Here is a 24,497-nt window from a genome sequence, read left to right on the forward strand (position 1 = left end):
AGGTGCCCAGGACCTGTCCTCACAGCCCACCTAATCCTTTTAAGTCTTTACATACCTCCCATCCCCCACCCCCATGCTCCTTACTCACGGTATTCAACCCAACTGATTGACTTATTTATTGTTATTTATATGCTTATATATTTATAGATTTATCATTTTATCAAGATTTTTACGAAGATACTCAATTGGAGGTTCCTAATTCTGGAGAAATTTCCATTTTACAAATATATTCTTGGAGAGGACATGATTATGGACCTGTCACATTTGAGTACTGTGGCAGTTAGAAGGAGGGCAATTTTGGGAGGCCCTTCCAGGCTATGTCCTTCCAGCTATTAATGAGGTTCTGTTTCAGAGCAGACCATATTACACGGTGTTATTAATAAATCTGGCGAGTGGTTATAAGGGTGTGTGTATCGGAATAATCCATTAAGCTGTACATTGGTTTTATATGGCTGTCTATATTTGTGTTTTATTTAACAGTAACAGTTAACAATAACAGTTAAAAATAAATATCACTTCTTTCAAAATTCACACAACTTCTTGGGCTGAGTGAAATGTGGCGCAGGTGCAGGACTGTGGGAAGACAGGAGTGCCAGGGAATGTCTGGCCAGCAGCGCGCTGCCCTCAAGGGGCCTCCTTGAAGGCCCCTTGAAGAGGGCAACACAACTAATGACGATAACAATAACAACGATGACAATATTGACGATGACAATAACAGTAATAAATCCGAGCAAGAGACTCGAATCTGTCAAACAGCAGCGACCACCACGAATCGCATCCCCGCGGCGCCGCCATACAGGAGACTGCCCTCGCCGAGGCCACAGCGGCTCTCGCGGCGCCCCTGGAGGCCCCCTTCCTGCCTTGGCCAGAGGGGCGGGGCGGAGGCTGGGGGCGGGGTCGGACAGTGGGCGGGGCCTGGCGCGAGGGCGGTGCTCCGGACGGGTCGGCCGCCGAGGGTGGGGCCGAGGAGGAGGAGGAGGAGGAGGAGAAGGAGGTAGGGGCCTGCGGGTGGCTGGGCGGGGCGCGCTCGGGCCTCCTCTCTTCACGCGCCGCATTCGTAGCCTGAGAGTCCGCGCCGCGGGGAGGCTTGGAGGCGAGCGCTGCCCGCGAGCTGAGGCGCCGGAGGAGGAGCCGCGGGCAACGAGGTAGGCGCAGGAACAGTGGCCGCACGGCCTGGAGCCTTCAGCTCCCTCGTCCCGGCCCGAGGGGGTGGCGAGGCTCGGGGCGGCGCGCGGAGGCCGGGGCGGGCGGGGCCGGGACCTGGGGGCGGGGACCGGCCTGGCCAGAGGGGCCACACGGAGCTGATTGGGCTGTGGAAGTCGGAATTCCAGGCGGTGCGGTGCGGTGTGGTGCGTTGCCTCGGCGCGGCCGGCCGGTCCTGGGACACGGCAGCCAGGGAGGTGTGGAAATTGCCTGCCCCAGGGGCGCCCGCGGAGGAGGGTAGGCGGGGGCGGCCTGGGCCCTCCCACTTTTTAGGGCTCCTGGGCCAGTTCGCCCGCACAGCCCTCGGGAACTTGTTAACAGGAAAGCCTGGCAGAGAAACAAATGCCAGCGTTTTGGAAGAACTGAGAGTCACGTCGTTAGGCGCTGAGGCTTTCTTTTCCTTCCCCGCCCCCTGCCCAACCTCGGCCCGACTTGGCCAAAGAAGGATGTGTCACCAGCTCCGGGCCGCGGACGGGATTCCCGGCCCGCCAGGAGCCGGGGTACCTGAAACAAAGGTAAACGGAGGCCGGGCGGCCCCTGGCCCTGCACCGCGGCCGCGCTGGAGCGCCTCGGTGGGTCTCTCCCGCTCCGACCTGGCCGCCGCCGCCGCGGAGGGGCGTTCTCCTGGGGGATCTCTCGATGGAAACCAGCTGGCCGGGCTTGGAGTTGATGTTGCATCCGAACTCTGTTGTGCTCCCGTTATTCCCAGTCCTCCCACTCTGGTAAAGCTTAAGGAAATTTTATCCAGTCTTGGTGGTCAGCAAATGTAGGGGAAGACAAATTATTGTTTGTAAATTATAAGGTATTTTCTAATTAGGAAATGGCCTGAAAACATTAAATTCTTAACAAGTAAGCAAAAAAAGAGTAATTCCTTCCAACATCTGAGGAAGTATTCCTCCTCAAATCTTCATTTATGTACAAAACATCCCCCACACCTTTGGTGCCAGGCATTTTTCTTTGTTCTTCCTTAGTCTCAGGCCTTAGTTTCTTGTAAACAGAGAACCCAGCGCCTAGACCCTAAGAATTGCCATACTAGGTCAGAGCATGGGCGTCCAGTTCAGTAGGCAGCCGGCTTGTGTTGCAGTAAAACTGTTGTTTTTTTTTTTCTTGGTAGTATGTTAAAAATTATCTCAGTTTCTTTCAGTAGTCCATGAAAGCCTTTTAAAAATTTTCTAAGCCACTGCTAATTTACACACACAATTTATTTACATTTATTGCATCCAGATGGCCCTTTTATCACCTCTGGCAGAAGAACTTAATGGCATGAGATACTTGTGGAAAAAAACTTAGATCTTTTATACAATCTAGGAGCTCAGAAATCTAGGAGATTTCTAGGAGAACGGGGAAACAGATCAAAAAGGTTTTTAAAAAACAAAGCTTTGGGAAAGTGTTACTGGGGCCAATCTGGCTGTTGAGTTCAAAAATAGCTTTATCCACTGACAACCTGAACATTGAGCAGTTAAAGATTTATTTGTACTCATAAGTATTTGCATATTTTAAAATGTAGCTTAACATTCTGGAGAGTGAAGGGCCTATCTGACTTTATCTTGGGCTGAATTAATTTGGCCTTAATGTTCAGCTGAAACCAGCTACTATGAGAGAATGGAAGTTTTGTTTCAGCGAGAAAGGAAAAAAGGAAATGAATAATTTTGGAGTATAGGGTACTTGGGGGCACCTGTTCAAATCATAACTTTGCTTTTAAACTCTTCAGAGACTCCTCCTTGCTCCTGACAAACATAGTCCCCACTGATCTGGCCCCTGTTACCTTTCAAACACACAGCTGAAGCTTTACCTCTGCCCTGAAGCTTTGCTTGACACCCCCCATCCCCCAAAAAGAAAACAGATATTTAAAAATCACCACCCTCAGAAGTGCAATTGACAGCTCTTTTGAGTGTTATCGTCCTCTGAGTCAGAGTTTCTCATTTGTAGTTCTGTTGACATTTTAGGCCAGGTAATTTCTAGTTGTGGAGGGCTATCATGTGCAGTGTAGGATGTTTAGCAGCATTTCTAACATCTACTGAGGAATAGATACCAGTAGCACTCCACACACACAGTTGTGAACATCAAAAATGCTTACAGACATCGCAAATGTCCCCCAGGAGGGCCAAAATCACCCTTAGTTAAGAACCACTGTTGTGAGCAGACTGCTGCCTTAACACTAGTGACGCAGCATTGTCCTCATTTGCTTAGGTGTTTACTATACTAAGCTTGAGGGCGGGAACAGTTATTTATTTAACAGATTTCTGAAGGCCTGTTTTGCCAACTGGACACTAGATTAGGTATGGAAATAGATTAGTAACAACTTTGCATGCCTGGACCTTATAGTCTAAGGAGGGTGACAGATGTATACATGCATAAATATACATTTATCTCATTACGATTGTGTTAATTTCTGGGAGAAGTACAGGCAGCTCTGAGTGCATAAAACAGATGTCCTGATGTAGTTTGGAAACTGGGGAAAGTTTCCATGGGGAAGTGACCTTTGAGGTGGACGGTGAAGGATTAACAGGAGTTACTAGGTGAAGCTCACGGGAACAATATTCCAGGCAGAAGGAACAGATGTGAATACCTTAAGGAAGAAAGGAACAGGGCCGCTTTTGGGAACCCAGAAGCCAGGAACACGGAGAGTGATGACACAAAATGAAGCTAGGAAAATAGGCAAAGGCTGTCCACTAAGCAGTGGTTCTCAGTCCAACACTCTCATCAGAACCACCAGAACTTAAGACCGACGCCTGGGCCTTCCTCCAAGCCTATTAAATCAGAGCATTTTTGGTGGGTTCTGCTCCCTCCCCCAGCCACCATTTTCCCTGTCTTCCAAAGGAATAACCACTGATACTAGTTTTGTATATCATTGTAGACATTTTTTGTGGGCATTCAAGGAAATGCATATCTTTCCTCTTACTGTTTTACACAAATGGTAGCATACTGTACACTCTGTTTTCTTAACAATGTCTTGGGAATCTTTCCACTTCAGTATATAGTTTCCTTATTTTTTTGAATGACTGTACAGTATTTCACTGTATGGATATACCATAGATTATTTAACCATTCCCCCACTGACAGACATTTAGATTGTTTCCAGTAATTTACCGTAAACAGTGCTACGAATATGCTGTTTCATATGTGAATAAATATATTTATAGGGTAAATTCCTAGAAATGGAATTGTTGGGTGAAATAAACACACAAACACATATATTTACGTAAGTATATATTTATGTAATGCGTGTATATGTGTATATATTTGTAATTATTTGTGATTATAAAATATTCTGGTCATATTAGAATGCTTTGGAAGGAAACAAGATTGAGTGTGGGAGACAGCTGCCCCTAATTAAGGTTACTGTGGATAACATAGGAGAGAAAAGGTGGTGGCTGAGAGAAAAGAATGGTCGTATTGGAGATGGAGAGAAGTACATATATTCATGAGATATATTTAGGAGGCGTAATTGATAGGATTTGGTAGTTGATATGGTACAAGGGTTGAGAGGGAGAAATGAGATCCTAAGATGACTCCCAGGGTTCTAGCTTGCCCAACCAGTGAATGGTGGTGGTGTTACCTGAAATAAAGAACATTTAAGGATAAATAGTTTTGAGATGAGTTTAAATCACAGTTTACATTGGGACTGCTGAGATTTTCAAGTGAGAGGTCACATAAGCATCTGACAATTCTAATTCAGAGCCAAGAGCAGAGGGCTAAACTGGAGGCACAAATTTTTAGGTGTAAATTAAAGGCTGTGGACGAAATTATCTAGGGCAGTGGTTGCAAAGCAGTAGCCTACAGCTGAATCTGACTCACAGATGTTTTGCCCATACAGTGGTTTTGTTATTGTTTAATTTTGAGTTAGTTGCCAATATTTTAAAATCTGAAGATTTCTCATGAAAAATCCAGATTTGGGGTTTCTCTTTAAAAATGAGAAAATGTAGCACTACTGAGTTGGTTTTCCAATATGGCAGCAATAATTGGAGCTAAGTCACAGATGATCGCAGCTCTTCTATTTCACTACAGAGCCCACCACTCCCTAAAATTATGCCTGGCCCACTTTGCTCATTTATTTCTCTGACTGTAGGCTTTTGAGCATGTGATCCCTGGTCTGGGAAGAGAGCATAGAACAGTGTTCTCATCTTGGTTGCACATTGGAATCACTGAATGATTAAAAAATGCTAATGCTGTGGTCCACCTAAGAAATTTCTTTTTCTGTTTACTTGATCTGATTTGCTGTCTTGGACAAATCTGAGGTGATTCCACTTAGCTGTGGAAGTTGAGAACCACTGACAGAGATTAAGAAAAAAGGGCTCAGGCCCAGCATTTTGAAGTTTAGTAGAGGAGGATAGCCCAGGAAGAGAATGAGAAGTGGCCACAGAGGTACAGTGGAATGACACCTTGCTTAGAATTAAAGTGTGCAAACTTAACTGAATGCGCTCTACCATGTTTTTTATTAAATGAGAGAGAGAAAAGTTTTATTTACTTGTATACAGGTGTGCGATATTTAACGGGCCATTTAAAGGATTTTCAAGAGTAATTTAAACAATATTTGGTTTTTGTCTTAGCTGTTTCCTTCACAATCTAGTTCTAGTTTAAGATGCATCATAAAAGGTGAGAGAAGAATGTTTCAAATAGAGACGTGTCATCAAGTAAAGATGTGGACCAAAAATGATCTGTTGAATTTAGCAAGATGGAGTCTTTGACCTCAGCAAGAACCATTTTAGATTGGAAGAGGCAGAAACCAAAATGAAGTGGGTAAAAAGTAAGGAAATGGGAGTGGCAAGTGTTGGAAATTCCTTTGAGAAGCTTGCCCGAAAAGAGGAAGTGGTGAGGGAGGATGAGGTGTCTTACATGCCTACAATGTAGGTGTTAGTCTGTTGGTTACTCAAACATTTCTCCTAACTTTTTAGGGATGTAGGTCAATGGTGTCTGATACCCCTCTCCCACATTCTTAGGGGTCTTGTTTTGGAGACTACTTTTTACTGAGAAGAAATTTTGCCAGGACTCTTGAAGGGGCTGACTCAGATGTTGGTGATTAGGCCACAAGTTTCTTTCTCAACTGGAAAGCTGTAGAGCTCCTAAAGGCCAGTGGTGATCTGGGCTCCAGTGACCCTGACATCATCCTCCCATTGAGCTGATGAACAAAGACTATATTGTTGGTATGCTGAAAATGGAATACTTGGCTATGTTAGGGAATGTGTATCTAACTGTGAGATTCCCAGGAATAGTTTTTGCAGCTGTATTTTTTCCAATTAACTTGATATTATAGCTTAATTTTCCAGTTGCATGCATGTAAAAACTCTCATACTTTGAAGTATTTATCACTGATGGTACCTGAGGGATATGGATGTAAGTTGGAGATGTAGGGCCCTCATTGAGCTCAGAAAGAAGAAAGCACTGAGCAAACTGGTTTCCAAAAAGTTGTGTGAAGGCTTCTACCTCGAAGACTTGGTGTTAGAGTGACTATTTAGGATGGGTTGTAATGCAGATGGTCACAACCAGTTTGTCTTTTATCCATTTCTGCCACACTGGCAACCTTAACCTAGCAGAGAGGCTTTTAAGGTCAATTTTGTGCTTCATATTTCTAAGAGTTGTAGCCTGCCAACAGAACAGAAAATATAAGGGGTGGAAAATGCCAAGAATTATTGGTTAAGAATGGTTTTGATTAATTGAAGGCATAAACCTCATTGCTATACTCTTGAAAACAGGAATATCATCTTGTGAGGGACCAGACTTCATAGCTGTCATTGGTTTATCAGTTAGGTGGATGATGGTTAACTTCTGTATAAAGGATGACTTTATGACATGAAAGCAGACCTTGGTCCAAGATGGTTTGTAATGGGAGTCCATTCTAAGAAAATATTTTATTTAGAAACTTGTATATGCTTGGACAGCTGTGGGAATTCCATCATCACAAATATGGTTAGGTACTATGCCTGGATGGCAGTATATAGAGGCAAAAGTCCATTACCAAGGTGGTCCAGAGCTCCTTTGGTTTGTGGAGGAAACAGGATAGCTGAGTGGGGAGAGGACTTGGAGTCAGTTCCTGAGTATAGTTCCTGGATTTGTCAAGGGTGAACTGTGTGATTTTTTTTTAATTGAGGTAAAATTAACCATTTTAAAGTATACAAATCAGTTACTTCAATATGTACATTCACAATGTTGTGCAGCCATCACCGCTATCTAATTCTGGAACATTTTCGTCACCCCAAAAGGAAACCCTGTACCCATTAAGCAGTCACTCGCCATTCCCCTTTACCCCTACCGTCTGGCACCCACCAATTTGCTTTCTGTCTATATGGATTTGCCTGTTCTGAAGATTTCATATAAATGGAATCATACAATATGTAACTTTTTGTGCCTGGCTTCTTTCATTCAGCACAATGTATACGAGGTTCACTCAGGTTGTAGCATGTATCAGTACTTCATTCCTTCTTTGGCTGAATAATACTCCATTGTATGGATATACTACGTTTTGTTTATCAGTTGACATTTCGATTGTTTACACCTTTTGGCTCTTATAAATAGTATTGCTAAGAGCATTCTTTTACAAATTTTTGTTTAAATACCTGTTCTCAATTCTTTTGTGCATGTATCTAGGAATAGAATTGCTGGATTATGCAGTAATTCTATGTTTAAAAAGTTTTTGAGGAACTCCCAGACTGTTTTCCACAGATGCTGCACACTTATACATTTTTTCCAGCAATTTTTGAGAATTCTGGTTTCTCCACCTCCTCGCCAACACTTGTTGTTTTCTGGTTATAGCCATCCTAGTGGGTGTGAAGTGGTGCCTCATTGTGGTTTTTATTTGTATTTCCCTAATGACTACTGACGTTGAGCATCTTTTCATGGAGAAATGTCTGTTCAAGTCTTTTATCAATTTTTTAATTGGATTGTCTTTTGGTTGTTGAGTTTAAGAGTTCTTTACATATGTAAATATGGATACGAATCAGGTTTATGATTTGCAAATATTTCCTGTCTTACTGTGTGCTGTTTTTTCACTTTCTTGTTAGTGTTCTTTGCACAGAAGTTTTTAATTCGTGTGAAGTTGAATTTGTTTTTTCTTTGATTGTGTATGCTTTTGGCATTATATCTGACAATCTATCACCAAATCCAAGGTCCTGGCAGTTTACTCCTGTGTTTTCTTCTGGGAATATATAGTTTTAGTTCTTAACATTTAGCTATTTGGTAGATTTTGAGTTAATTATTGTATGTGAGGTAGGGATTCAACTTCATTCTTTTGCATGTGAATATCCAGTTATCCCAGCATAATTTGTTGAAAGAGCTGTGTGATTTATGCAAGTCTGAGACTCTTATTTGTAAAATGAAAGTGATAAAAACACTTGCCTCACAAAGTTGTTGTAAGATTAAATAGGAGAGGATATATGTATTACCACTTTGAAAAGTATATATCATTAAACAAATACTCATGATTATTATTGGCATGCCACATAGAGCTTTCATTTGGTCAAGGCCGCATAGATTGATGTCCTTCAGGGACCACCACACATCTTCCCTCTTAGTGCATAGTGAATCACAACGTGACTAGAGGACTGTGATCCATGTTGTATCCCTAGGTCCAAAGTCACAGGGCCCCAGATGCAAGAGGTAGTTGGAGAGATTGCAGCTATCCAGAATTGAAAGTATAGTTTCTTGTAGGGCATGTGTTTGTTGAATTCTGTTGCTATTCCTCTGATATTGAGGAATGTCTATTCTAGGTGTTTAAAGGCCCTAAAGAATTTGCAGGCATAGTAGGAAATTAAAAGGCAGTTTCTTCTTATTGGACCAAGAATCCTCATGTTTCACTCTATCAGCTTTTAAACTTCCAGAACTAAGACTGTTTAAATGGCTAGTGATCAGTTCAGTCAACAAATACTTACTAATTTATCACTATGTGCCAGGCACTGTTCTAGATACCGGAGATATAGTGCCTTTTAATATAAGACCAAACTCTCTTGACTTTGCATTCCCCTCTCTATTTGTTTTCTACAGTTATCTAACTCACTGACTCCAGTTCCTTTTCCACCAGTCTCTCTTGAGTCCACATTAATCAGGCCCCTTCCCCCACTGAAGCACTCTTGTCAAGCTCACCACTGACCTTCATGTTGCTAGCTCTAGTGAATCAGTTCTCAGTCTTCCTCTTACTTGACCTTTCAGCAGCATTTTACACAGTTGATTATTCCTCTTTCTTTGAAACGCGTCCTTCATTTAGCTTTGCTGCATTCTCTGCATTTCCCTCTCACCTTATTGGAGGTTTAGTCTTTTTGCTAGTTCCTCATGATCTTCTTGACCCCTAAAAGTTGGAGCATTGCAAGGCTCATTAATACTCCATTCTTCCTTATTGACTCTTATTTCCTTGGCATTTCAGTCAGTCTCATGACTTTAAATACCATCTATACACCAACAACTACATGCCGACTACCAAATGTATATCTCCAAGTTAGGAAGGAAATAACTTGCAGTAACGTCTTTTCCTTGCTTATGTCCTTCTCTGACGGCCTATTCCCAACTCAGCAGCCAGAGGAATCTTGTTAAAAGTAAGTTATCCACTCAGAGGCTTTACACTTTCCTACAAGGCCCCTACATAATCTGAACTCCTCTTTGTCTTTCTGACCTCATCTGTTACTGCTCTTCCCTGTGCTTGCTTTGTCCCAGTCAAAAAGGGGACTTTTTTCATCTTCCAACAAGCCAGGTATGTTCCTTCCACAGGACCTTTGTTTCTCCTAGTAAAGCTTCCTCCCTTGTTCTCTGTCTCCCTTCCCTTTCAAACTCTGCTTCTCAGCACTTTGGGGTAAAAGGGAGGGGTATCCTCCCACCCCAACCCCCTAGACTGAGCACTAAGGCTATCCCCTTCCTCTTGTTTGTTTATTCATCTTACACTTTCATTTGAACAGAGTTCCTCCAGTTGAAAAAGCAGCTTGGAAACTGCTTCTCTGTGAGATTAGAAATAAAAAGCAGAGATTAGTGGTTGTGAATGGAAATGTCATTAAGGGCTTAGGAATCCTAGCAAGGGCCATTTATCCCTTCCATTTTGTAGATCGTAGGCATATTTCCTATTTTACAGCCTTGGGGATTGGGCCCCAGAATACTGCTGTTGTGAGTACTGATGTGCTCCTACCGATGCCAAGTCTTCCATCAAGCACTGTGGCCCAGCTGTTAGCATTTTGTCTTCTCTCAACATGGTACATCTTGGCAATCTTGGTATTCTTCTAGTAGAAGGTTGAGACCCCTTTCCCATGGTGGGCCCTCAATGAGTGGAGGCTCACTGGGTGCTGGCAGCAGTATTGAGATCCAAGTATTAAAGGCAGTTGAGGGTTCTGTGTAATGAAGAGTGTGTTGATTCTACTGAGAAATGCCCCAGGCCTTAAAAGGGCAAACAGGCCACATCTAGTGACAGTCTATCTAGATAGCGAGTTTAGACACTTCATCAGGGGCAGTGTTTCTCAGCCTTTGTCTGCAAACCTACAGGCCTTTATGTGGGCCCTCTGGTGGGTTCATGTTATTAAAATCTGGAATGGTGTCTGTTCTGATTTGTTGTTTTAGAAGAAACGGTATTATTTCTAAGAATTTTAGCCAAACAAGTATTATATAAATACAGTCTCTTTGCTTTCCTTTTCCTAGATGAGCTGATTTCCTAGATGATAAACAAGTAGATAAATTAATATAATTTCAGAGAGTAGTAATAGTGCTATGAAGAAAATAAAGTGGAGTGCTTTTCCCCTGATGCTGAACACTTGGGTTGTTTCCAATTTTTCCTTGTTTTAAACATTACTGCAATGAACATCCTGGTACTTGGGCAAATGTGTGAATGTTTGTATTGCATAGATTCTGAAAGGTGGAATTGCTGAGTCATATAATCATATAGCTAAAATTTTAATTAAAAACTGCCAAATTGGTCCCCAAGTTATCTGTACTAATATTACATATATAAGATATATGATATATAATCTAATTAAAAGCACTGATAATATTGAATACGTTCTCTTTGTAAGAGTAATTAACATACTGTTAGGCTAAAAATCTTCATACCCTCACCAATTTGTGAATTTTTGCCTCTCTTAAAAGTTGTACAAAATGGTATCTCCTTGTTTTAATTTTTATTTCCCTGGGGCTGAATATCTTCTCTAAAGTTTTTGATTATTTGTATTTATTTTTCTGTCTGTTGGGTTGCATAGCAGAGACTGCTGGTTACATCCTGTGATCCATTCTTCTTTCATCTTTAGTAATAGGAACCCTAGCTTTTACCCAGGCCCGTTGCTGCCCATGTAGAACACTTGACCTCCTTGGAGCTAAGTATAACTATGTAAGTTTCAGCTAGTGATATATAAGCAGCAAAGGTTAAATGTGACTCTCTGAAGTCTCCTTAAAGGGAGAAAGCACTCCTTTCTTCATCCCTTCATGTGTCTTATATGTTGGAATGCAGATGTAATGACTGGAGCACTAGTGGCCATCATAAACCATCAGGACCATCATGGTAGGTCAGTGAGCCAAAAAGGCTGGCTCTCTTGAGCATTTGGCAGAGTTGCTGCACTAAGAGGGAAGACTTTCTTTAGCATGAGAAGGAAATTTAACTTGTATTTTGTTTAAGCACTCATATTGCATTTTTCTAGAATACACAACATAACAGGTGCTTGCCTTTTCTTGTTTATTTATGTTGTAAATAGACTTAAATAAATTCTAGGTAAATAAACTCTACATACTCATCCTTTATTATAAAAATGGCGTATTTCCTCCAATCTGTTGGAGTCCTCTCCCTTTGTGGTATCTTTTGTTAAATAGTAGTTTTTAATTTTGATGGCAAATTTCCCTATCTTTGCCTTATATGGCATTTGATTTTACTTAACTTTTTTAATACTTCTTTTCTGCCCCAAAGATACACATAAAATCTTACTTTTTAATACTATTTTTTAAATGTAGATATTTAAGTTCATCTGGAATTTATTTTTGTGAATAGTGTGAGGGAAGAATCTTGTTCAGTTGGCCATTCATTTAGAATAATAATTTTAATAGGTGGCATGTCAAATTATCAATTACTAAATTCTCATATGTGCATAAGTTGGTTTTAGGACTCTGTTTGGTCCCATTGATCTTTGTTTCTACACCATTAATACATTTCAAATTGCAGTAGTTTTATAATATTTTTTCTTGGTAAGGCAAGGTCCTCCTCCATTCTATTTAAAAAATTAAATATATTTAAAATTAAATGTTAAATAGCTATAGTAGAATATTTGTAAAACGTATATATAAGGTGTAAAGCATAGCAATACAATGAACACTTGTTACCACTCAATGTAAGGAAAAAACGTTACCATTCCCTTTGTCCTCCCACTCCAAAGTTGTCTTGACTCTTCTGCCACATTTTCTAATTGATGTGAAATTTTAGAATTAGATTATAAATTGCTCTTAGAATCAATTTATATCATTGACATTAATAATAGTTCTGTGTCAATAAAATATTTAAATATTTTTCCACTTAAAGATAACAGTTTGAGTGGTGTGATGCAAACGTACAGTCGTTAGAAGATATTGCTTGAATGTGGTCATGATCTCTAATCATTGCTTATTGTCTGCTTTGGTGGTTTTTAACCATTACACTGTTTTTAATTGTTTTTAGTTGCATTTGTGGTTTAATTTGTACTCATAATGGACTGTTGGTTAAAGATGGAGCATGTGTGCAACACGTGTCAAAATATAAGTTAAAGAGCATAAAAAATATAATTCTGCTAAATTATTTTAAGATGCTCTTTATTAAATACATAAGTTGCATTCATCTGATGAGCATTCTTTTTTTTTTTTTTTTTTTTTTTTTTGAGATAAGAGTCTCACTGTGTTGCCCAGGCTGGAGTACAGTGGTGCAATCTCAGCTCACTGCGACCTCCGCTTCCCGGGCTCAAGCGATTCTCCAGCCTCGGTCTCCCGAGTAGCTGTGACTATAGGTGTGAGCCACCACTGCCCGGCTCATATTTGTGTTTTTGTAGAGACAGGGTTTCACCATGTTGCCCAGGCTGGTCTTGAACTCCTAAGCTAAAAGCTGTCCACCTGCCTCAGCCTCCCAAAGTACCGGGATTACAGGTGTGAGCCACCACACCTGGCTGATCAGCATTCTTGTAAAACATCAAGATATATCTAATATTTTTAAAACTGTATGATTAAAGGAAGCCAGGTGAAGGGTGTTTCTGTACTATCTTTGCAACTTTTCTAGAAATGTAGAGTTATTTCAAAATAAAAAGTTTAAAAAAATCATTATAAAGTTAGAAACATCAGCCAGGCATGCCTTATATTTAAAGTTACACATTTATTTACATACGCATGTAATTGGCATTTACTATTTCCTATTCTTAAGCCTGTTCTAGAGAAAATAATTTCAGGTTGGTTCACCAAATACAGATAGTAAGGTAAAGGTACTCTGTTGAATCTCATGAAAGATAGCATAGGCCTAATCAAATTAAGAGGCTTTAATTTCTAAAATGAATTGTCAATTGAAAGACCCAATGTGGTATTAAATAATTAGGAAGTGGTTTTCTTGAAAAATAATTCATTTTCACCTTTGTATATGATTGGTGTTGTGGACAACTGGTTTTTTTTTTTTTTGGTAATTTTACCCTTTAGATAGTTAAAATTCTAAAAAAGAAAGATTTAAACACTTGAAAATGTGAAGAAGAAAAAATATGGGTGATTCTATCCAGTTTGGCTTTTCATTTATTGGTAATAAAAATCTACAATGTGTTACAAAGAAATTCTCTCAAAGAGCAGTGTGAAACCATTTCTCCTACCTTGACATTTAAAAACTAAACCCCCAAATTATCAAAATAAGCAGCTGATCTTTATAAGCTCGAAAATGTAAGTATCAGGTTATAGATGCAGTTTGTTATTTTGGATGCTATAATACAAATTAATTTTTAATCTGCATTTCAATATACATTTGGTGCTAAGTCCATCTTCTCATCAACTTGTGATTTTCTTTACATGACAAAATAGTTCATCTACTGTGAATGGAAGTTAAAATTTTTCCTTAAATATTATCAGTATTAAAGATTATGCCACAGAAACTTTATAATACAATCTTTAATGATATGCTGATTTAAGATAAAATATTTTTACCTGAAATTGCTTTATCATATGTCATAAAATTTTTGTAAATGATTTTAAAAATTTCTAGGGAAGTTTGCAGTATTACTTTTAAAATATTTATTTGGCCTGGCGTGGTGGCTCATGCCTGTAATCCCAGCACTTTGGGAGGCTGAGGCAGGTGGATCACCTGAGGTCAGGAGTTCAAGACCAGCCTGGCCAACATGGTGAAACCCCGTCTCTACTAAAAATACAAAAATTAGCTGGGTGTGATGGCACACACCTGCAATCCCAGCTACTCAGGAGGCTGAGGTAGGAGAATCACTTGAACTCAGGAGGCGGAGGTTGCGGTGAGCCGAGATTGCGCCACTGCTCTCCAGTGACAGAAGGAGACTCCATCTCAAAAAAAAAAAAAAAAAAAGATTTATTTGTCAAATAAAAGGTTGAGAAACATTGATCTGCATTAAAGGCCTAACCACTGAACTTGTACTGATTGATGTCCGATTGGATCTGGATTCAGATTGGCCAGCCTGGAAAAGACATACTGTCATCAGAGTGTGGGAACACGATGTGTCATATGATGGGTCCCTTTAACTGAAGTACACAGCGTTGCTGCTCATTTTAAAAGGGTAACAAGTTTCCCCTCTCAATCCATGTTGTTGCTTTGGTTGTAAAAATGGGCACATGGGCACATGTATTGCTCATCCTGCCATCATTATAATAAAAGATCAGAATGTCCAAAACATACTGGGCAGACAAAAAAAAATATGGTAAGTATCCATTACATACGATAAGGGTTTTTTGGCTACAGATTAAATGAAGAGAGACACCAAGAGAGGGAAGGAGGCAGAGTATTATGATAGCAAGAGCTGAAAGAAAAATAGATGATCAATGAAGATGTATATTTGCATGTTGTAGAAATTGATTGGTTTTAAGGAATAAACATCCATTTAAGTAAAATATTGTTTATAGTTAAAATACTCAGGGAACACGTTAGTTCGTTCCAATTTTAGTAAGTACAGCCGCCATCATGGAAAATGAACATGCTTCTCTTTCTGTATTATGTCTGCTCTGTTTTCTTAACACCAGTGTCTCCTGCCATGTTGCTCATCATGAATGCCCCGAAAGAGTGACCTCAGGCACAAAATGATAGGACCTTTGAGACTCAGAGCTCTCAGCTAATTGACAGCGTTTCAGTGCTTCAATTCCAAGTCCCCAGGACAGAAAATATAATTGGTCTACCTTGAGTTAGTGTCCCAACCAAATTTTCCAGAGATTGGAAAGCATGTGACACATAGTTTCCCCATCTTGCCTGTGAACAAGGCAGGTCTCTAAGAAGTGGGTATAAGTCAAGAGGAAATGAATGAAATATCTTGCTCAGTACATAAGACAGAAGACTTGTTTGAAAAGGAGTTAATTGCTGCCCCAAGCCTTGGGGGATTAAAAAAAGGAGCATAAAATGTGCACATACCCCTTCCAAAAAAAAAACAAAAGTTGGTAAGTGTATAATAGAAAAGGAAGGTTAAGTTAGTTTATAACATGAACTACTTTTGCACTGGGCAGCTTTATTGCCCCAATAAAATTTATAGATGATTCCCACCCAACAGGAACGAGGGACTTTAGGAGGTGAGATGAAGTAGATGACTGGAACTTTAAGTATATAACCAAAAATTTCCATAAGGTGTATAGACTCCTATACATTGGTATAGACCATCTTGGGCCAAAATCTGTTTCCCTTAAGAGCCAGTTGCCATCATGATAAAGCCTGTTTAGGCTGATGCCTAATCAACCTGGTGATTTCCATGAAGTTCCACTCAGTTCAGCTAGCTTGGTAACCACTGATGTTCAAGTGTCTTAGTTTTCCCACACCCACATAGTGGAGTTTGGTTTGTCTTGAGCTGTTCTTGCATAGCACAGATGAGTGGTAGCAGGGCATTTACAAGGAGGAGCACCACCAGGTGTAGGTGTGCTGAATGACAGTGGTAACATCAGAAGCTCTTAATGGTTTCCAGTCATCAGTACATGTATGTCACTTTGCCTAAAGGACCAAGGCCTGGTTGACAGAATGTTCTAAAATGTTTGGATAACCAGATGCCTATGCAGGAATGTGTTCTCTGGGGATTTGGACATAAGCTCTTTAAGTTTGGTGATCATGGTGATGTGGGTCCACCTTACTGGTGAGCCAGACGACTATTCAGTAAGTAGACTTTTGTAAAGTAACTTGCTTAGCTGTAGTAGATTCATAATTGAGCATCTTGTTGGCGATCTTTCTCGGTTTGTATGTTGGGGAGTTGTGCTGGGTCTTGGAGCTGTAGCAGATTGTCTTCTCTACTTTGTCTCTCTGTATTAGAGGATTTGGGATGGGGGCCAGGGGTGCTGGTCTTAGGTTCAAAGCAAATGCTATATTTTTTCATCAGTTAAAATGCCAAATGAAGCTGAACAACTCTGAGAAATGGTCAGTAAGGCCACTTTATCCTAGATGGAGCCAGTTAGCCCTTCCTTAAAACCGATTACAAAAAGTGACCTTTTTTTCTAGTCCAGGTCTTGGCCAAGGAAACAGAAGTGGTGGTATATTAGCAATTTGCCTTCCTCCTTTCTTCCTTCTCTTCCTTCATTGAGTACTTATATATACTAGGCACTGTTTTAGTGTTAGGATGCAGTGGTGACCACAGCAAACAAAATCCTTGCCTTTGGAGTGTACATTCTATTGCAGGGATAAAGACAGTAAACGTGTAAACAGTAAATAAAGCCAAGAACTCATAAGTTTTATGAAGACATTAAACTACATAATAGGGCAGAGAGTAATGAGAAGGGGCCAGGGTCAAGGGAGAGGAAGAGGCCATTTGAAGAAAGGAAGGCCAAGGGAGAATAGTACAAGATGAGGTCAGGGAGGTGGTTAGCAGACTGAGCTATTAAAGGCCATGGGAGAGGAGTTTAGACTTTGTTCAAAATGCATTTAAACAGGAAAGCAATTCACTCTGATTTGTATTACTCTGGTAGTGCTGCTTGCAGAATGACTGGAGTTTGGAGAGGCAAGAGTGGAAGCAGGGAGACCAGTTAGAAGTCCATGACAGTACTTCAGGTGAGAGAAGATGATGGTTAGGATCGTGATTCTAACAGTGAAAATTAAAAGTGGTCAAAATTAAGAGATATTTTTGAGATAGGGTTGACAGGTCTTACTGAATGAGTTTATATCCTGGGTCTGGGCTGCACATGTGGCAGTTGGCCATTCCACTTTTATGAACTTGCAAACAAGTTCATAGCAAGACACCTGTAAAAAGTTCTGTTTCACAATAATGTATTCCAGTTGTGCATCTACTGGGTCATCGGGTTCTTTGTCTATATAATGGGTAATTAATAACAAACTCTTGTTGGGCCTCATCTGCAAAATACAGGGATTCCTGCAGTCCCACATGTAGGATGTCCGCTGAATGAAGAACTTTGGAAGTGTCTCAGGTTCTCATTATACCCTTCAGGGCACTTGAGGCTGAATGGCGGTCAAAGGTTGGTGAAGCAGGGTGGGTTGCTGTCCTGACCCTAGAGTTGGACCTGTCAGCTCAGCCTCACATACCACATATATGACCAGGAAATAAAAAACAAATAATAAACAACCTTGCTGGCTCTCTTACAGCAGATGACTCTATTTATTCTCAACCCTCCCACTCTCATATTCCTGACTCTGTGGTCAACCTCTGTACCCCTTCTGGTCTTTTGGTTTGGACTCCCCTTTAGATTCTTGAAGTTGAACCTTGCTCTCAGTTCTGCTTTCCCATCTGATCTCAGTATCATCTTCCCCAACTCCAGCCACCCCTGCAACACATGCATACACACACACCTTTCATAATATTGAATGAAAAATTTCCTGCTGAAATTGTGGCCACAGAACCCCACTAGAGGTGGTAATTCAGGCTTGTGTCCTATGGGTGATTTTGCTTAGTTAGGTGGTACTGTTGAGCCCACAGGATCATAACTTTTTGCCTGCATTTGTCTTATAGACAGATGAGTACTTCATGCACTCTTCCAATTGTCAAGCTTAGTGCAAAAATGAACTAATAACGTTAGATGTGATAAGTTTTTATAGTCTTGCTTGGTTAAATAGAGGGCATCAGTGGGGTCAAGAAATAGGATTCCAAAGCCATATCCAGGGCAGGAGCTAAGCAATGAGTTCTGTCAAGGGACACGTGAGGACTATGAAGGCTCAGCTCAAAGTAATCTGCATTTTCTTCTTACAGATATTTCCACTGGGCTTTTGCCCCATTTCTCTACCCAAGTTTAGTTTTGGGGTGTGCTTCACAGAATCTGACCGTTTATCCATTAAGAAAATATTATTGAATTTATATTTTATGCTGTGCACTGGCTATGTGGTGGGGATATGAGGATGAGTACATTGTGATGGCTTTCTGACTCATCTGCGTCTGCTTCCCTGATTCATCATACTGCCACCTGAATCCCATCATCCCCCTTCCTGAAAAACTATAACAGTGTTATAAATGCTTAATACTAAAAAGACAAGACTTTGCAAATAAGTGGAAATTATTTCAAAATGTTTCTTCTTTTCAGTGCATTTTTGCTTTTCTATTTATATGTTTCCTCTAAATCAAATCCTACGTTTTACTCTTCTGTTAAGTTTCTTTAAATTGCTTTGTCTTGCCCTGATATTTGTGTTCTTCCACATCTAGAGCCTTCTGCATCTTCTATTTGCCTCTTGTTGATTTAATCTCACAGGTCATTTTTTAAGTCAGGCTTTATGCTTAGCCTTATGGCATGTTTTGTATGTAATTCTATTTCTGGATATGATGCCATTTGTGAACATGCTTTTAATTATGTCCTAGTCAGTTATATTATTGAACAAGCTCATTGTTTTAAGTATACTTACAAAGTTTGACAACAAACTTATAGCCTGAAGTTCAGAGAGAGGTAGCACTTAACATTATTCATTGGTTTTTAAGAGTCACCTGTAAATTTTACTCCATTAACTTTATCTGTTATGACTTTTTTAGTAGCTATTTTATGTGTCACAGTTTATTAGTTTTCAAACTTTTTGAAAAACAAAATTGGAGTTTAACAGAAATCCACCTTTTTGTTCATCCTATCCAGGTTACTATAACAACTTCAGTGTTGTATAGATTTTCCCTCCCTCCTTCCCCTTCTAACTACCCTTCCTTTCCCTTCCTTCTCTTTCCTTCTTTTATTTCCTAATTTGAGAGTTCCTTCCCTAGAAGTTGAGAAATCTGGAATTGTAGCAGGGATTTAGGAACTGACTACCCCAGCTCCTTTAGCCTTAATATAGACATAGTATATGACAAAAGAGCTTTGATCTTACAGAAACCTGGACTCAAATCACAGTTCTACTTTCTAAGTATGTAACATGAGTAAATTTTTTTCTTCTGTAAGCCTTAGTTTCCTCATCTGTGAAATAGAGATAACACTTCAATGTTGACATAAGAATTAAATTAGATGATGCATTTAAATACTCAGCACAATCCTAGTAATATGGTTTGGCTTTGTGTCCCAACCAAATCTCACTTCGAATTGTAATCCCCAAGTGTTGAGGGAGGGACCTGCTGGGAGGTAATTGGATCATGGGGGCAGTTTCCCCCATGCCGTTCTCGCGATAGTATGTCCTCACAAGATCTGATGGTTTTATAAGGGGCTCTTCCTGCTTTGCTTCCTCTGTTTCCTGCTGCCATGTAAGATGTGCCTGTTTCCCCTTCCACCATGATTGTAAGTGTCCTGAGGCTTTCTCAACCATGCAGAACTGTGAGTCAGTTAAACCTCTGTGTTAGTCCATTTTCACGCTGCTGATAAAAACATATCCAAGATGGGGCAATTTACAAAAGAAAGAGGTTTAATTGGGCTTACAGTCCACATGGCTGGGGAGGCCTCACAATCATGGCAGAAGGCAAGGAGGAGCAAGTCACATCTTTCGTGGATGGTGCCAGGCACCACCACGAAAGTTTGTGCAGAGAAACTCCCATTTTTAAAACCATCAGATCTCATGAGACCCATTCACTGTCACGAGAACAGGACAGGAAAGACCTGCCCCCATGATTCAATCATCTTCCACCATCTCCCTCCCACAACATGTGGGAATTATGGGAGCTACAAGATGAAATTTGGGTGGGGACACAAAGCCAAACCATATCAACCTCTTTCCTTTATAAATTACCCAGTCTCAGGTATTTCTTTATAGCAGTGTGAAAATGGACTAATACACCTAGCATATATAAGTACTTTAAAATGATGATGTAATAATAATAATCTTCTCTTCGAAAGCCCAGTACAAGGGTCAGCATAGCAGCACACCTCTGTCTCTAACCCAGTCCTGCTCACTTTGTCTCTCTCTCTCTCCCCCTTTCCCGTTCTCTCTCTCTGTCTCTCTCTCCCCACCCTCTTTCCCTCTCTTCCTTCCTCTCTCCCTCTCTCCCTCTCTGTCTCCCTCTCTCTCTCGCTCTCTCTGTCTCTCTCTCTCTCCCTCTCTCTCACACACACATACTCTTCCCTACCTAAGGAATACAAGCCCAAGATCAGAGGATGCATGCCAAGTTCCCTCCTCCTTGCTGTTTATCTGTTGATGAAGGTAGCATGAATTTCTGCAGAGAGTAGTCTTACACCTAATGTATAACCGTTCCTTTGACCCTGCCAGTGGAGGCATACAGACGGATTGTCTTACTTGGAACTCACCAGTAAACTTTTTGGCAAATGATGCATCTCCAGATGTATGGTTATTAAGATGTACTCTTAGATGTTCTAAAGGCTTAGGATGTGACCATGGGATAAAGTGACTGAGACAGGGTAGAGAACAAGGTCAGCATTATTAATGTTGTGGGAAAAAAAGATCAAGAAACTAAGAGGACAGAATATCAGATGAATTATTTGTTTGGATGCTAAAATCAGTAAGACTTATGACAGAAATAGTGTTGGAGTGACAGCCAGGAACTAAAATCAAGGAATGAAAGGGAATGACTTTGGGGAGCCATAAATGACTGCAATAAGGAACGATAGTAGGCAGTAGAGTCTGATGGTATGTAACTCAGAGCAGAGGATTTTTGGAGAGCACACAGGGAGAATGATCTGGAAGCAGCGGTGAGGAACAAGAAAGGCAGTTACCAGGTCTCATGTTTTGAGGAGTATGGAAGAGAAAAAGAGTCATCATCTAAAAGGGATACAGGGAAAGCAGCATTCTCAGGGGAGAGTTCAGTTTCCATTTAAATATGAAGGTAAAGGAAGTTGAAGAAAGCTGTAGAGGTCAAGAATATGAGGATTTTGCTGATAACTGCTCATGAGTCCCACGGGGCTCAGCGGAAGGGTTAAGCTTTCAGGAGGTAGAAGGGGTAGAGGCTTAGATTTCATCATCAGTCACCATCATCTCTCTCTTGCGTACATCCTCAATTCCTTTGACCCTCTTTCACTTCAGCAACCTTGCCTGGCTAACCCACAGAGCCAGTTAAATCCAGTTCTTTGCCTATTCTATGCCTGTAAAACCATGCTGCTGAACTTGACATATTAATTATCATATCCTCAAGTGGACCCTTAATGTTACCTGGCTATTATACTAGATTTCTCCAGCCATTTTCTGTCATTCATCTCCTATTTGATGACTATTTCTTCAGTCTCCTTCATGTTGGATATCTCCTCCCCACTCTTCACTCTGAACTGATGGCTTGCTTCCTATTTCACCAAGAAACTGAGTCAGGAAGGAGCTTTATCACCACAGCTACCCACTACCCGCAGTAGTATCCATATACTCAGCTTTCTTTCCTGTTAGTGTGAAAGAACTACCCTAAGTGCTTTATAATTCTTTCTGTTGTGTCATCAGCTTTCCTTTCTTCTGAACCATTCTCTTGTGCATGAACATATGCTTTTATTTCTTCCATGTTAAAAACAATCCTTCTTGACTCCACTTTCCACTCTAACTTTTGCCTTATTTAATGTAAACATCGTAGTAAAACTTATTTAAAGAGTTATCTATGTTCTGTTGCTTATTTTTCACTTCCCATTCTTTTTTTAACTAAAGCCAGTCAGACTTCTTCCCCCATAATTCCAATAAAACTGCTCTTTTTGGTTATCAGTGATGTCCACATCTGTCATTTCTCAACACCTGTCTGACTTAACATTTAGGAACAGAGTTGATCATTCACTTTATCCTCCTTGAAACACCTTCACTGGGCTTCTGAGATACTTGTCAAGAACTATGAAGGATCTAAGAGTTTACTGTATTTGTATACTAACAAGTTAGTATGCCACAGTTTCATGTATAATGGTAGAAGACATGAGACTTCTGGATCAGAGACAGAAGACAGTTTATTACTTATAGCGGTAACATAACCAGAGTATCAGTATTTTTGTGCTGGTTTCCTGATCCCAAGTTCTCCTAGGGCAATATGAAGAGGCCAGATGACACCTGCACACACAGTAAGGCTGTGTTATTGGAAAGGAAACTTGATCTTAGGTGGAACCCAAATCTTTTATAATGGGCCATAAGCATGCCTGCTCTTTGTTTCAGAGGGAAACATTATCTTTATTATGCTGGACAGTAACCCGTTGCTCTGGAGGGAGACACTACCAAGTCTTCCAAGGCTATTCAGTATAAAAAACATCCTTGAAAAGATAGTCTAGAACTGTCATGTGTCACATCACCGACTATCAAGATAGTGCCTCACTTACAATATTTGCAGAAACATAAGAGACCTATGGAGAATTGACTCACAGTAATTCTTCCCTCTCTGGCCATTTTTTGTCAGTCTCCTTTGCTGGTTCTTCTTCAATTCGCCATACTCTAGATCTACGCTGTCTAGTACTGTAGCCACTAGCTGCATGTAGTTATTTCAATTGGCTGTATTTCAAGTGCTCCATAGCCACATGTAGGAAGTGGCTGCTATTGCATGGTGCAGATATAAAAATATTCCATCATCACAGAAAGTTCCATTGGACAGTGCCACTCTGCATGTTTGAAGTGCCCCATGGCTCAGCCTTTGGATATCTCCTTTTTACTTCTGTATTCCATCCCTTGGTGATCTCATCTAGTTTCATGACTTTAAAAAAAGATTCCCAAATTTCTATCAACCCGGATCTGTCCCCTAAACTCCAGGCTCAGTTCTCTAGCAGCCTTCTGGACACATGTACCTGAATGTCTTAATAGGCATCTTAAAGTTAACATGTCTAAAACTGAACTACCTGAACTACCGATCCTCCTTGCAACCACTACTTCCTCTCCCACAAACAAATCTTTTCTTTCTGCAGTCTTTCCAGTCTCAATTAATGTGAGTTCTCATCTTCAGTTGTTCAAGGATTAAAAAAAAAAAAAAACAGTTTTTTTAAACTCTTAGATTTATTATTGACCTCTCTGTTTTCTGTAAAACCCACTCATGTATCCCATTGGCTCTACTTTCAAAATATATCCAGAATCTGACCACTTTGCTCCTGCTACCACCTAGTCCAAGCCAGCATCATCTTTTGCCTGGATTATTCTAATAGCCCTCCTTCTGGTCTCTTTATTCTACTCTTGTGCCCTGTAGTCTGTTCTCATCCTAACAGCCAGAATGATTTTGTGAAGAAGAACATCAGGTCATGTCATTTCTCTGCTTAAAACTCCTCAGTAGCTTTCCATCTCACTTAGGTAAGAGCAAAGTCTAGTCACACTGGCATTCTCACTCTTGCTAAAACATTCAAGCCATGCTCCCACCTCAGAACCTTTGTATCTGGTGTTCCTTTTGCTTCCTTTTCCCCTAACCCACCCACTGAAGACACCAGTCCAGTTGTCTTATAGAATGATCCATACCATGAATTTCTCTGCTTCCTCATGGTATTAACTTATTTCTCTATAGCCTGTATTTTCTGGAATTGGACATTAGATCTAAAGGATTGATTAGATTAATTAAATATTTTTGGTGAGGAAATTCCATCAATGATGCTGCAGTCTTGACATTGAATCATTTTGGGAGGCACCTATTGATTATCCCACCATTAGTGATGCCAAGTTTGTCTAACGTGTTGAGATGGGAATGTTCGTATCTCTCCATTATATATTTACATTTTTCCCTTTGTGGTTAACAAATAAGCTGAAGGGTGAATGCTATTTTTTTTTAACGCTGTTATTTTAAGAACACTTTTTAGCTGTGGAAATGCTTTTTCAAATAAAACGTTTTTTGGAGATCCAGTATCTAAAACAGATAAAAGCAGAGCTGTTTTGTTGCAGTAGGAAATGCAGCTTCCAAGGGAACTTTGACAAGCACAGTTTT

At 40.4% G+C, this 24,497-nt stretch overlaps 1 protein-coding gene across 6 annotated transcripts in view; it reads left to right on the top strand.

Moving 5' to 3' along the window:
- Nucleotides 1-928: 928 nt before the first annotated feature.
- Nucleotides 929-24,497, top strand: part of PPP2R3A (protein phosphatase 2 regulatory subunit B''alpha) — a 206,535-nt gene continuing 182,966 nt past the window's right edge. For 2 of the 6 annotated variants that reach the window (XM_055382948.2, XM_063704230.1), the window contains exon 1: nt 950-1,145. The gene's annotated coding sequence lies outside the window, so the exon portion shown is untranslated. Of the gene's footprint in view, nt 1,146-1,262; nt 1,926-24,497 lie in introns of those variants that run through there. The other 4 variants (XM_004037696.5, XM_063704231.1, XM_055382946.2 and 1 more) reach the window with 4 other exon arrangements.

Source organism: Gorilla gorilla, chromosome 2, assembly GCF_029281585.2.
Source record: "Gorilla gorilla gorilla isolate KB3781 chromosome 2, NHGRI_mGorGor1-v2.1_pri, whole genome shotgun sequence".
Lineage (NCBI taxonomy): Eukaryota > Metazoa > Chordata > Mammalia > Primates > Hominidae > Gorilla > Gorilla gorilla.